Below are 14,497 nucleotides of genomic sequence, written 5' to 3' on the forward strand. Positions count from 1 at the left end.
TTCCACTGTAATATTTTATTATTATTTCTTATTTATTAAATTTGTATACAGTGGAACCTCAGTTGTCGAATGTAATCCATTCCAGAAGACCGTTCAACTTCCGAAACGTTCGACAACCGAGGCATAATGGGTGGTCAGCAAAATCCATTGGGGACAAAATGGAGAAACACGCCTTGGAAGCCATTTGACTTCCAAAGTGTGTTTGAAAACGGAAGCATTCACCTCCGGGTTGTCGGTGTTCAAAAGCCGAATGTTTGACTTCCGAAGCATTTGACAACCAAGGTTCCACTGTACTGCCTTTCATCCATAGTTCACAGCATAAATATACAATATCAAAACACAACATACAAAAACATAAAATACATAAGAAGAAGAAGAACAAACTAAACCAATTGCCCTCTCCCCATCCTACTTCCTTACACAAACACTTTTAAAAGGAAATAGGATGTTAGATAGCCAAAGGCCTGGTTGAAGAGAATGGCTCATTGTAATTCACTATGGGGCTTTAGGGTGGATAATAATAGTAATAGTAGTGATGGTGATGGTGGTGATGCAAGGCAGGATCAGGTAGGATGAGAGGAATCAAAACACTCAGAGGCTCAAATCAGGGATATGGTAGTGGAAGTAAGCAATTTCTGGGTACCTGGGTGCATCTGCCATTATCCACTTCCCCATTTTCTGAGCTCCCTGAGTTTGTATTATTATTGATGTTTCAAAGGCTGCATGATTTATGGCGCAAATTAGCAACTCTGCTACTTTTTAAAGAAAAACCAGGAAGGAAATCAGCAGAATTCCTTTCCTTGCAAGCAAATAAATTGAGCAAATTTTTCCAGGTAGGTTTGTCAAGCAATAATTGTGCATTTAGCTCTAAATGACATGACACTTTCTATGTAATAACCTTGATATTACCTGGAAATTGCTATGTAATTCAAAGCTCTAGAGTTGTCATATTGTCCAGGTGGTTGCCTGGTGATTTGCAGCCTATTCATGCAAAATTGCTCTTCACACAAAGGCAGCAGACTTTCCCCAGCTTGCCAAAGGGAGAAATCTCCAGAGGTAAATAATTAAGGGGCTAGAATATACTTGCAGATAAAATCTTACTGCAGCTCCATTAGCTACAAAACTTAACAATTGTCGTCTTGCCTCCAACTGAAGCTCTCACACCTGGACATTCAGCATGCTGATAATAAGCAAATGGTCTGATTCTGTCCTAAAGCATCTCAACTCCATGGACTGGATTTAACTTGTAGGCCTCCACACATTTTGGGTTACAATTACCATCCCATTAGCTGTGCCTGCTGAACCCACCGTGTGATGCATCAGCAACAAAGGCTAATGCAATTCTAGGCTCAGTTCCTCAGAACTGTAGTGGCAGATCAGGGGGTCTGTTTATTTCCCATACTCTGGTATACAGATACAGAAAACCACAGGCTACACCTGCTAAATGCTAGGAGAATACTAGGGGCGGGGGAATGTCTGAAAGATTTATTCAGAGGAACAAAGAAAAGACACATTAATTTTTGCTGACTCTGGCCCTTGCACTAGGGCTTGTGGGATGGCAGGAAAGGGATCTTACTAGATTGCAAATTTAACAATGTGATACTACAGCAAAAAGAAGAAGAAAAAAAAGCTAATGCAATCCTAGAAATCAGCAAAAGACAAATATTCCGATCAAGGGAAGTCACTTTTATTCTGCCTTGATCCAACCCCACTGGGACCACCACCACCCCTGCACACATCCCAGTTTGTCAATATCCTTTTAAAACTGGGGTGCCCAAAACTGTACAGAACTGTATAAAATCAATATGAGAACAGGAATGCTGGACCAATGGTCTATTGGGCTGATCCAGCAGGGGAGAGGGATCTTGTGCTTGAATCCTGCTTGTTGGTTTCCCACATGCACCAGGTTGGTCATTGTGAGAACAGGATGCTGGACTAGATTTGGCCTAATCCAGCAGGACTCTTCTGATGTTCTTATCTGTCTGGTCCAACTAATGGAGGGACCTGGGATGAAGCACAAGATAGGATAGAATTACTTACTATATTGATATTGCCTAAATAACACATTGGCTAAAGGTGTGATCATTAAAAGCTGGAACTTTACAAACACAGAAAGCACTCACTGCAACATGTTTAAACCAAAAGGTGTTTTCTTCTTCTTCCCCATTTCTTTTTTCTGTTAGAGTTGATGGGATGGACCTGGCTCAGCTTTCATTGCCATTCCTTCCATGTTTCTGTTCTCTTCTCCCTGCTTTTATGCAGCCAGCAAAGCAGAGAGCTCTGCTTTCACCGTCCAGCCTCAAACACCCAAAGGTTTTGGGTCACATCTGGACCGGAAGAACAGCTGGAAGACTGTTCAGCCCTTCTTCCCTCAGTCTGAAAGGAATCGGTACTATTACTTCCCTTGACCTGGACACTATACTTCTGTCAGTGCATCCTAGAATAGAATTTAGTTTTATTTGCCTGCTTAGCTTGTGGTCTACTAAGACCTAGATCCTCTTCACATGTCCTACCAGCAATCCAGGTATCCCACATCTTACCTTTGTGTCACTGGTTCTTTTTGCCTTAGTGTAGAACCTTACCTTTCACCCCATTGAAATCCATTTTTTTTCAGTTTGGGCCCAGTTTTCCAATCTTTTTAAGGCCATCTTGAATCCCAATTCTGTCTTCTGCAGCATTGACTATCCCTCCCAGGTGGTGTCATCTGCAAATTTGATGATCATCCTTTCTATTCCTTCATCCAAATCATTTATAAAGACGTTGAACAACAATGAACCCAGGACAGAACCTTGTGGCACCCAACTTGTCCCTTTTTTCCAGGATGAGGAGGAACCATTAGTGAGCTCTCTTTGGGTTCGGTTTGTCAACCAGCTACAAATCCACCTAAAGGTTACCTCATCCAGCCCTCATGATACCAGCATCTCTGCACTAATATCACGGGGGACTTAAAAATAAAATAAAAACAACATGGGGAAAATGGGGGAGGGGATAAAAAGGGGGAAGGTATATTATTATATCACTATATACGCAAACATATGCTTGTCTAGTATATATGTATATAAATGTCATTATTAGCCAAATACAAATATGGTTATTTATAACCTACTATTTTTTTATAAATGTTTTTCAAATATTGTTATACTTGTCCATGCAAAGTCTACGTCTATAAACAATCCATTTATAAGTCTTGAGTGTTGTCATATCCTGAATCCATTGACTGAAGGGGGTCATTGATTTATCCTTCTAGTGCATCAATATCAACCTTTTGGCCATAGTAAGGGCATGAAGCATCCATTTACATTGTCCAGTTGTCAAATTCCATATGGTAGGTAAGTAATTCAAAAGAATATTTCCCTCTGAAAATTTTAACTTTTTACGCAGCCATGTTTATACAATCCAATGCTTTCTCCCAAAACTTAGTAAGCGAAGGGCATTGTAAAAACACGTGTTTCAAATAAGCTTTATCATTATTACATCTCCAACCACATGCTGTCTTAGGCAGTTCTTTTCTACAGGTAGTGGAGTCCAATAAAGTTTAAATATTATTTTCTGTTGTATATGTCGTAATTTAAAGTTCATTGACACCTTTGCTATAGAAACTAAAACTCTTTCCCACTGTCTAGGTTGAATAGGAACCTCCAACTCTTTGTTTCTCTCATTTCTTAAAACTTGTGTATCAAATCGATTCACTGATAGCAAATATCTGTAAAAGATTATCACAGGCATTTTAGTTTCAAAGGATTTGACCAATTGTTCTACTATCCCAGAAGCTGTAAAAACTGCCGATCCAAAGAAAGCAGTTACCAAGTGTTGCAGGTGCAAATATTGCCATTGTGCGGCATCTGAGAGATGATATTTATCTCTTAAAATAGCATACCTACATGTAAAATTAATCTTCCTCATCTATCAGCTGCTTCAAAGTCAGTATGCTCACTTCCACCCCACTTTTCCATATTGCCCCCAATGTTTAAAGTTGGGTTTCCCCACAAAGTCAATTTAGCATGGGAAAATTGATTGGACTTATTTTTATTAGAAAAAAATATTCTATAATTTTCTAACTGACAAATTTGTTTCGAGAGACTCCTTGTTACATTTTTCCAGGATGTTGAGGAACCATGGACTTTCCTTCACTGGAGGAATAACCAACCCTTCCAACTCTACAATTCTATGATTTAATTGTGAGTAGGGGTGCCTACGTGAACAAAATAATTTTTTTTGGGGGGGGAGACAAGGTAAGCCTCAGCCTGCATAATTGATCACATAATGCAGGGCACGAACACTATTTGAATGGTAATACTAATCAACTTTGGAGGGGAATGGCCCCCTCGAATATTTTATTGGGAGACTGAAGTTGGTTCCTATGATTGTGAGTGAGTGAATGAGGAGTACAGTGGTACCTCGGTTTACGAACTTAATCCGTTCCAGAAGTCTGTTCTTAAACCAAATCTGTTCTTAAACCGAGGGGCGCTTTCCCTAATGAGGCCTCCTGCTGCTGGTGCCCTTCCACCGTTCAGCTTCCGTTCTTAGACCAAGGTAAAGTTCGCAAACTGGGACACTACTTCCGGTTTTGCAGAGTTTGTAAACCAAATAATTTGTAAACAGGGCTGTTCTTAAACCGAGGTATCACTGTACAAGCCTGAAAGTTTCTGAAAACTTGCGAGGAACTTGCTGGAAGAAAGCAGAGAATCTTCATGGAGGAAATGTGATTTCTTCTTTTAAATAACTGCCTCATTACACAGGAATGTGTGAAAGTTGTTCAATCAAAGAGCATTCAAAGCTGTGCTTTTGTGCACACAGCTGGTGGGCTTGCAAATGTAAGTCATTTTTTATTATGCTTCCTTATTCTACTTTGGATCCCTCTGTGTCTCAAATTAAACATTGAGATATTGTGAAGAAGTGGGGGTTAGCGATAGTTCAGAAGCACATTATGCATTATCCGGATGCTTTCTGCACTCGACCACTTAAGATGCTCAGGTTAGGGGTTGCATGCTTAAAAGATGCCCACCAAGATAATGAAGGGTCCGGAAATGTGAGTCAACAGTGTGATGCAACAGCAAAAAAAGGCTCATGCAATTATAGGCTTCATCAACAGACTTCCAGTGTCTAGATCCAAGGAAGTCAAAGTACTGCTCTATTATGCCTTGGCCAGACCCCTTCTGGAGTCCTGTGTCAGTTCTGGGCACCCCAGTTTAAGGATGATATTGACAAACTATAAGGTGGGCAGAGGAGAGTGACAAGGATGATCAATGGACAGGAAACTAAGCCTTATAAAAAACCAAGCCTTTCTTGGAGAAGAAAAGACTAAGAAAAGCTATGATAGACATCTTTAAATATTTGAAGGGTGGTACATGGAAGATGGAGCAAGCTCCCCCCCCCCCCCCCCCGCTATCCCAGATGGCAGAACTGAACCAACAAGTTCAAATTACAAGAAAGAAGATTCTGATTAAACCTTAGGAATAACTTTCTGAGGGTAAGAGCTGGTTTTTGACAGTGGAATGTGGGGCTTCTCCTTCATTGGAGGCTTTTAAGCAGAGGTTAGACGGTCATCTGTCAGGGATTTTTGAGCTGTGATTCCTGCATTGCAGGGGGCTGGACTAGAAGACCCTTGGGGGTCCCAACACTACGATTCTTTCATCTTATCACAGAACCATGCCTCCACACCTTCCTCCACACCCTTTTAATCTTACAGCCCAGGATTTTCAAATCCATCCCACCTCAAAACTCTTCTCAATTCTGCCCCCTGCCCAAGTGCTAATCCTGCTAGCATTAACTGCCTTCAGACCCAAAAACAGAGATTGTGGGCCGGTGGTTGGGAGTGTCACTCTCCAGGCATAATGGATACCAGCGAGGCTTGCAGACTTAACCCCAACCCCACCCCTTTTCCATCTTTCCTACCCATTCCACACAGTTCATTTGTAATGTGGGGTGAAATGTTGAGATGGCAGTTTATCATGAATCCCCAGACATGCAGGGCTGGCGAGGCAGTTGTGAGGGAGCCCGAACACTTTGGCAGGATGATATAGGAGCTGAACTTGGAACAAAGAGAGGCCCCCACCCCACTGTTGAGTGAATATGTGCTAGGGATGAATGGGAGCAACACTTTTGAAAGGGGTGGGGTGGGCAGTAAAGACAGGTCTGATAAGCTGCATAAAATAAAACAATTAAGACACCCTTGCAGATGATGAAGGAGAAGACAGAGGTGGAGCAAGTGGCAGAGATTTGACAACCTTCCTCACTCCTCCTCTGCTTTAATCATAGAATTGTAGAGTTGGAAGTTTCCTCAAGGACCATCTAGTCCAACCCCCTGCAGTGCAGGAATCACAGCTAAAGAATTCCTCACATAAAGTCAGTCAACTTTTGCTTAAAAAAATCCACTATTTACCACCCAATTTGGAAACCACTGTTCTAAATAGTTTTGAATATTGTGCAGCACTGTGTTTTATTTGTTTCAACCCACCCTGGGACCTTGAGGTTAAGGGTTTGGGATAATCAGCCTCATTTAACCAACATTCTTATGTCTAATTAATGCACGAAGGGATTAGAACCGTGGTTCTAGGCTTACAGTATATCATCTTGGGAGGGAATCAAGTCTTCGTTCACTTCCAGTCTACCTGATGGACTCAGTGCGTGAAGAGTTCACATGGCTATCACAGGCCATGCTTGAGTTTCTAAACCCGTATTTTAGGAACCTTCACCACTTTGCGATCAAGCCAAACTTTACTGCCTGTGTGATTTTTCTGACTGATGGAGGGAAAAGCACATGAATCTGATCTTTGAAGAGTTTGTAAGGAAACCAGTTTTTAATTTACCAGATGTGTGGTCTTTTCCTATGGGAGGGGGAAGACAGAAGTTTTAGAACAGAAAGAGGCATATTTTAAAGGTCCAACAGACTGTGCAATTTGGAGTGAATTCAAAAGAAAAAGCTACCAAGCCTGTGGTAACTCTTCTGGAGAAATAATGGAAGAAGTGGAAATGGAGGGAACTCCCCCCACCCACCCACACAAAATTAGGATGGACAATTTCAGAAGGGGCTTAATTGATTAAGTAGTACTTACCTCAAACTTGGATCTTGATATCCAGGAATTCTATTTTATGCCTATTTTTTCATTAACCAACAATAAATAAGAAGAAGAAGGAGGAGGAGGAGGAGGAGGAGGAGGAGGAGGAGGAGGAGGAGGAGGAGGAATAGGTTCTTATAGAGCCACAATGATCAGGGTTCTGCCTCACCCCACTCCGTCCAGTATAAAGCTACTCATGTTTCTAAATACTGTAAGAACATAAGAAGAGCCAATGGCCCATCTATGACATCTGTCCTGTTTTCACAGTAGGTGGCTACCACTGTGCCCTACAGGAGCAAGTTCTACAGCTCAACTATGTGCTGCAGGGAGAAGGACTTTTTATTATCTGTCCTGAATCTTCCAAATTAATAGAATCATAGAATTGTACAGCTGGAAGGCACCCCAAGACTCATCTAGTCCAACCCCCTGCTCTGAAGGAAAGTCAGCTAAAGCATCCCTGACAGATGGCCACCCAACCTCTGCTTAAAAACCTCCAACGAAGGAGAGCCCACCACCTCCTAAGGGAGTCCATTCTGCTGTCAAACAGTTCTGTCAGAAAGTTTTTCCTGATGTCTAGTCAGAATCTCCTTTCTTGGAGCTTGAAGCCATTGGTTCGAGTCCTACCTTCCAGAACAGGAGAAAACAAGCTTGCTCCATCTTCCATGTGACAGCCCTTTAGATATTTGAAGATGGCTTTCTTGGGCTCCATGAGCACTGCAGATGGTGTCAGCATTCACAAATTTAAAAGACTCCTGCTTCTTGGGAGAAAAGTGATGACAAACCTACACAGCATCTAAAAAGCAGAGATATCACCTTGCCAACAAAGGTCCGTATAGTTAAAGCTATGGTTTTCCCAGTAGTGATGTATGGAAGTGAGAGCAGGACCATAAAGAAGGCTGATCGCAGAAGAATTGATGCTTTTGGATTATGGTGCTGGGGGAGACTATTGAGAGTCCCATGGACTGCAAGAAGATCTAGCTTACCCATTCTGAAGGAAATCAGCCCTGAGTGCTCACTGGAAGGACAGATCCTGAAGCTGAGGCCACCTCATGAGAAGAGAAGACTCCCTGGAAAAGACCCTGATGGTGGAAAAGATTGAGGGAACAGGGAGAAGGGGACGACAGAGGACGAGATAATTGGACAGTATTCTCGAAGCTACTAACATGAGTTTGACCAAGCTGCGGGAGGCAGTGGAACACAGCCTGGTGTGCTTTTGTCCATGGGGTCATGAAGAGTCGGACACAACTAAATGACTAAACAACAACAACATCACCTCTCCTGTTTTCCATGCCCAGCTCCTTCAAAAGTTTGTCATAAGCCTTGGCATCTAGACCCTTGATCATCCTATTTACCCTTCTCTGCACATATTCCAGCTTGTCGATATCCTTAAATTGTGGCACCCAGAACTGTTATCATGGGGATGGAGCAACTCTGCTATAGAGAAAGGTTGCAGCATTTGGGACATTTTCCTTTAGAGAAAAGGCGAGCTTGAGATTGTGTGATAGAAGCTTATTAAATTATGAAGCAAATCAGTCTCTTAAGCTTAAGTCAAGAAATAGTATTCTTTATGAAATTGAATATCAATATACATATCAAGGCTTTGAGATTAGACCATTGAAGAAGCCCGGAAAGCTACCTTGGGAGTGTGTTATCTGAAAGCCCCAGTAAAAAGGCCCCATCGGGTTCTTAACAGCGGCCTTACTTGGACTGCCAGGGCGAAACAGGTGCAAAACGCCTGTCTATACCTTCATTAACATCCATCTACAACTCCACTAGTATCTCTCAGTATTGTGAACAACACCGAACTTACCCTTTGTTGGTATCTTCATGAACTTACCTAAAAAGATAAAGAAAACAAAAGACTGAGTTAAGCATTTGAAAAATCCATTGAAACCAGACATTATAAGTTCATCTTAGGTTGGGTAGTTCTTAAGTCTCTGTGGCTTTGAACAAGGTTTTGTATTTTTCTCAGAAGATTGATAAAGAATGTATAATTATTTTGGTAATTATTGTATGTATATTAGTCGCCAATGTGTTGCATGAGTCGTACTACTATTAAATTATGCATGGCATGAAGAAAGTGGATAGAGAAAAGTTTCTCTCCCTTTTTCCTAACACTCAAACTTGTGGACATCCAGCAAAGCTGAATGTTGGAAGATTCAGGACACATAAAAGAAAGGAGTTTTTAGTTAAATTGTGGGTGGCTTTTAAAGATGATTAGACAAGTTCACAGAAGAGAGGGGCTATTGATGGCTACTAGCCAGGATGGCTATGCTCTGCCTCCAAAATGGGGCAGTGGTTCTGAATATGGGTTGCTAGGAACCACAGGAGGGGGAAGGGCTCTTGGGCTGAGGTCCTGCTTGAAGGTTTTCCATTTGGGCATCTGGTGTGCCACTGTGAGGACAGGGTGCTAGACTAGATGAAACACTGGCCTGATCCAGCAGGCTCTGCTTATGCTCTTACGCTCTTCTAGTGAGTCCTTCAATTCCTGGCGCAGGATCGACAGTGTCATGGGGCAGCTTATGAGCTGGGAAAAATGGAATGGAAGAGGAGGAGGGTGGGAGGAGAGGGAAAAGTGAAACAAAGGCAACATTGTTATCTCTTCAAAAACAAGAAAGCCCTGCCTGCTTTTTCCAAGTGGAATGACTAGCTGGGATTGTGGTTTGGTTTCGAAAATATGTGTTTAAAAGAATCTATGTCTGGGAAAGGAAACACCAGAGTGAGAGGAGGCTCTCCCCAGTTACTCAAGAATGGGCTGACTTTGCATAGAATCATGAAACTGAAGAGTTGGAAGGGACCTCAGGGGTCATCTAGTCCAACCCCCTACAACGTGAGTAGAGAAAGGAGGGGGAGTTGATCCTCTCACAATAGAAACAAAGCAAACAAAAGATTGGTGGGGAAAATTTCTCCCTCCCCATGAGCCCAGGGTTGGCTGGGGGAATCTGAAAGTCTGAAAAATCACTCCAAAAGTTCAAAAAATCTCTGCAAAATACTTTCACAACTCTAGGATTTATTCCTGCTCTGGGCCATCATAACCTTATGCTGGGAAATAACTGTGGAATACCAGTTGATCCTGGTATTCCCATGTGTGTGAGAAACTGCAAAAGAAAAACAGCTGACTGTCTGAATTAAGGGGGGGGGGCTTGATGCACCCTCTAACCCGAAAACCAAACAACCACCCAGCAGAATTTAAAACTGAAATATGTGTGTTTGCAAAACATTGGAAATATAGGTTACTAGACCTTTAAAATGTCCCAGCATTCAGCATTTCTAATTTGCTCCCCTGCCTGTACCCATCTTGGAATGAATAGAGCACAACCTTAAGTAAGTTTAAACATTTTACTTACAGTAATGAGAGGTCTCACTCATGCATCATTCAGTGCTGCAGAAAAAACAAGAGAGGCAAGGGATTATTGGTCACAAAATACAAAGTTGGTCTCAAACATGTGGTCTGAATCTGAAGCCTCAGCCTCAGACGTCTGCTCAGTTACATGGTTCAAAAACGAACTTCAATTTTTTTACTTAGTGTGAGTCCTGTTGGCAAAATTGTCACGCTCACTTCTGTAGGATTTTGGGAATAGGTAGGGATTCTTCCACTTCACATCAAAGTGTGTATGCATAGTAAGATTTGCTGCCTGTTTAAATTGCAATTTTACTGTCTGAAACAGCATTTATGTATTCTGCCACTTTCATTTCGTATAATAAATGAAGCTTTCTTTGTTAATCTGTCTCTCAGGAATCTTAATGTATAGCTATTTGTTTACCTCTAAAAATTACTGGGTCTAGCAGTTAAGAGATCATTAGGATCGCCAGACCAGAACAAAAAGTATCGGGTGCCAGGAGTTTTATTTAGGAAGGAATGGAGGCAAACACATATTCATAAGCGGACACACGTTATAACTCTAGTGATAGATCCCAGACCTCTCATTAGTGTGTGTATGCATACACATGAATGCTTGGCATGCATGCGAGTTCAGACACATACTCTAACATATAAGGCTACCGATAGCTACCAGCCATGATGGCTCGGCTCTGCATTCACAGTTGGATGCAGCAATGTTGCTGGAAACCATAGGAGGTGAGAGGGCATCTGGTTGTCCACTGAGAGGACAGGATGCTGCACTAATTGGGCCATTGATTCAGCAGGCTCTTTTGATGTTTTTTTATGGAATTCAAAATGACACTTGTTGAGTTTTTTCAAGAAATCTGTGTGGCTAAGATTTCTTTCTGGCCTGCTCTTGATACCATGTCTGCTTTCAAAGGAAAAAGTTAGAAATTCCTCATTGTTGTGAGGCTATTGGGGCATTATTTCCCTCCGCTAGGGGACCAGAGGGGGGAGGATGATTTGGCAATTAAAGTAATGGAGCCTGACCTTCCGGACCACAATGTGTTGCTTTAAGACCAAATATTCACCCCATCGGCTACGCTAACAAAGATTTTGAGGTAGTTTATGAGGCAGCCCACGAGCTCAGCTCAGGAAGCAAAGGAAATCCAGAAATGGCCGCTTGGCGATCTTTTTTTCCTAATCTCTGGGTTCTGAGTTTTGATGCCAAGACAAAGGAACAAATTGTATCCAAAGATGTTTGACCAGTATAGGGTTGAGGTCAGAAGGATGTGAAAGAGGGACACTGAGGCAAGAGGTCAGGATTCACTTAGATACACCCATGCTTCCCTGGTGCTCTCTTTCATAGGCTCATAGAGTTTCAGGCTTGGAAGGGACCAATCCCCTGCAAAGCAGAAATCAAAGCTAAAGAATCCCTTGCAGGTGGCCACCCAACCTCTGCTTAGAAACCTCTAATGAAGGAGGGTCTACCACTTTCCAAGAGAGTTCGTTCTACTGTCCAACAGCGCTAACCATCAGAATGTCCTTCCTAAAGTTTAGTCAGAATTTCCTTTCTTGTCATTCAAATCCATTGGTTCAGGTCCTCACCTCTGGAGCAGCAGAAAACAGGCTTCTTCCATATTCAATGTGGCAGCTCTTCAGATACTTTAAGATAGTTCTTGTGTTTCCTTTCAGCTCTCCTCTTCAGGACTCAGCTGGAGCAAGTGGCAATCGGGTTTTCTATGGATTGCCTTTCACCCCCAATTTAAAACTAAAGAGCAGATTTTCCCTGGGAAAGGAGTGAGGCAAGGAGAAAACTGCTTGGACTTGTGCCTTGAAAACATGGGTGAAACAGAAAACTGCTTGGACCTGTGCTTTCTAGGCATAGGACAAGTGAAGGTGTGGACAAGCCCCCAGTCTCCTCTTCTCCACGCCAATGTCTCCCTTTTTATTTGAGGAAAGCTTTGCAAGGAAACCTTCTATGTCTCCATGATCTATTAATTGCAGCCCTTTTTCATCCTTGGGAGAACACCACAGGGTTCATCCTGACAAACTGCCACAACTTCAATCAACCACTCCACTCTGGAACATAGAATTTCTCCTACATATCTCATTTCTCAAAAGTGCTATGTTCCCATCTCTGAAATAGACAGATGCTTTTGGAAAGTCTTAATCCCTTGATTACATTTTAATGTATTTCTCATCTTTGCTGGAAGCCCCCCAGAGGGGCTGGGGAAAGCCAGCCAGATGGGCGGGGTACAAATAAATTATTATTATTATTATTATTATTATTATTATTGAGCATGGAATTGTGCAGTTGCAAGGGTCTAATCCAACCCTCCGCAATGCAGGAATCCTTTTGCTCAGTGTGAGACTCAAACTCATGACCGTGAAAGATTAAGAGTCCCATGCTCTACCAACTGAGCTATCCATGAGGGTCAGCATTGTGAGGCATTCCTCTCACCCAGACAGCAAAGGGGCATGGAGTGAAATCAGGACTCTCATGTTTCTTGGGGACACCCACTTATTCCGCCACCTCTCTGTGATTTCCAGGTGCTTGTATCTATTTTGCAAGGCATTGGACTAGATGACCTATGGGGTATCTTCCAGTTTTACAATTCTATGATACTATCATTTAGCTCCTGCCACACATTAGGAGTGCATACTGGTAAGTACTGCCAGAAAAAACCCACTGGTTATTGCTATTAGAAATATCAGATGCTTTAACTCAAATTAAAGTCAGGTCGAATATCTAAAATGCAAAAAAACAAAACAACCCCACAGATGGAAAAAGGTCCCTTCGACTTGTTGGTGTGGGGTGGGTGAAATAAATAGGAGTGGGGAGCCATTGCAAACCCTGTGAATGCTCCCGCATTGGAGGCAAAGCTGAACTTGAGAACTTTGAAGTCATAATTGGGTTGGGCTAATGCAAAGCGTGAAGACCACTGGGGGTGGGGAGCAGGCTGTAGTAGTCATAGCCAAAGCACAAACATATGTTTCTCTTCCCCCCTCCCCTCCCCCTCTACATATCGAGAGCTTATACACATCGCATGAGCATACACTTCGGAAATGCTAGTGGGGCGGCATTTAGAGGCCTATTCACATAAAAAGATGAAACCCTGCAGTAGAATAATAGAACAACAGTAGATGGGTGCATGTTCAGAACCGGCAAAACTCTTCTGATGTGTTAATGCAAAGATCCTAGATTCAATAATATTTTTAAAAAAGCAATAAGGAGTAAGTCCTTTGAAGGGAATGCTTCTGTCTCCTTACAGATGCTCTCCTCTCAAGACCCTCATTTTCCTCGACAGAATTCTCCCACTCCTGTAACCATGGGAGTGGGATACAGCTACAGCATCCCTGAATTCTCATTCACAGCTCACATATGAACATAAGAAGAACCCTGCTGCATCAGGTTAATGTCCCATCTAGTCCAGTATCCTGTTCTCACAGTGGCCAACCAAAAAGGAAACCAGCAAGCAGGACTGGAGCACAAGAGTGCTTTCCCTTCCTGTGGTTTCTAGCAACTGGTATTTGGAAATATTGCTGCCTTGAACTGTGGGAGTGAAGCTTAGCCATCCTGGCTCATAGCCATCAATATCATTTTCCTCCTCCATGATTGTTTTCCCCAATCCTCATTTTAAGCCATTCAAGTTGGTGGCTGTCACTGCTTCCTGTGGGAGGGAGTTCCATAGCTTAACTAAGAACTCCTTCCTTTTATCTGTCCTGAACCTTCCAACATTCAGCTTCAATGAACACCCACAAGTTCCAGTGTTATCAGAGAGCCTCTCTTAGCTTTTTTCCAGGTCATTCACCTTTGCCTCAAGGGAACGGACCAATCTTTGGAGAAGCAAGACCTCACTGCACCTCACTGGCATACCCTTTGGGCAGCTTCCTTTTCCAGAGGTGGGAGCAGGAGAGGGGGTGAGTGGGATGGATGCCCTGAAAATGGGAGGAGAACAAAAACCCTCAACAGTCCACAGATCATCTCAGAAAACTTGGAAGCTGTCTTACCTTGAATCAGACCCATTAGTCCAGCTAGCTCAGTACTGTCTGCACTGATTGGCAATGGCTCTCTGGTTTTTCAGGCAGAGTTGTCTCTTAGACCCACCTGGAG

General features: G+C 42.6%; 1 long non-coding RNA gene across 1 annotated transcript; it reads right to left on the reverse strand.

Moving 5' to 3' along the window:
* Window positions 1–1,818: 1,818 nt before the first annotated feature.
* On the reverse strand, window positions 1,819–9,598 carry LOC310697981. Its single transcript, XR_014521282.1, has 3 exons — window positions 9,522–9,598; window positions 8,869–8,895; window positions 1,819–2,004 (listed from the first exon to the last, which is right to left on the reverse strand). It is a non-coding gene; the product is annotated as an uncharacterized lncRNA (long non-coding RNA).
* Between the last annotated feature and the right edge of the window lie 4,899 nt (window positions 9,599–14,497).

The sequence above is a fragment of the Podarcis liolepis genome (assembly GCF_965112155.1).
Source record: "Podarcis liolepis genome assembly, chromosome: Z".
In the NCBI taxonomy this organism is placed as follows: Eukaryota; Metazoa; Chordata; class Lepidosauria; order Squamata; family Lacertidae; genus Podarcis; species Podarcis liolepis.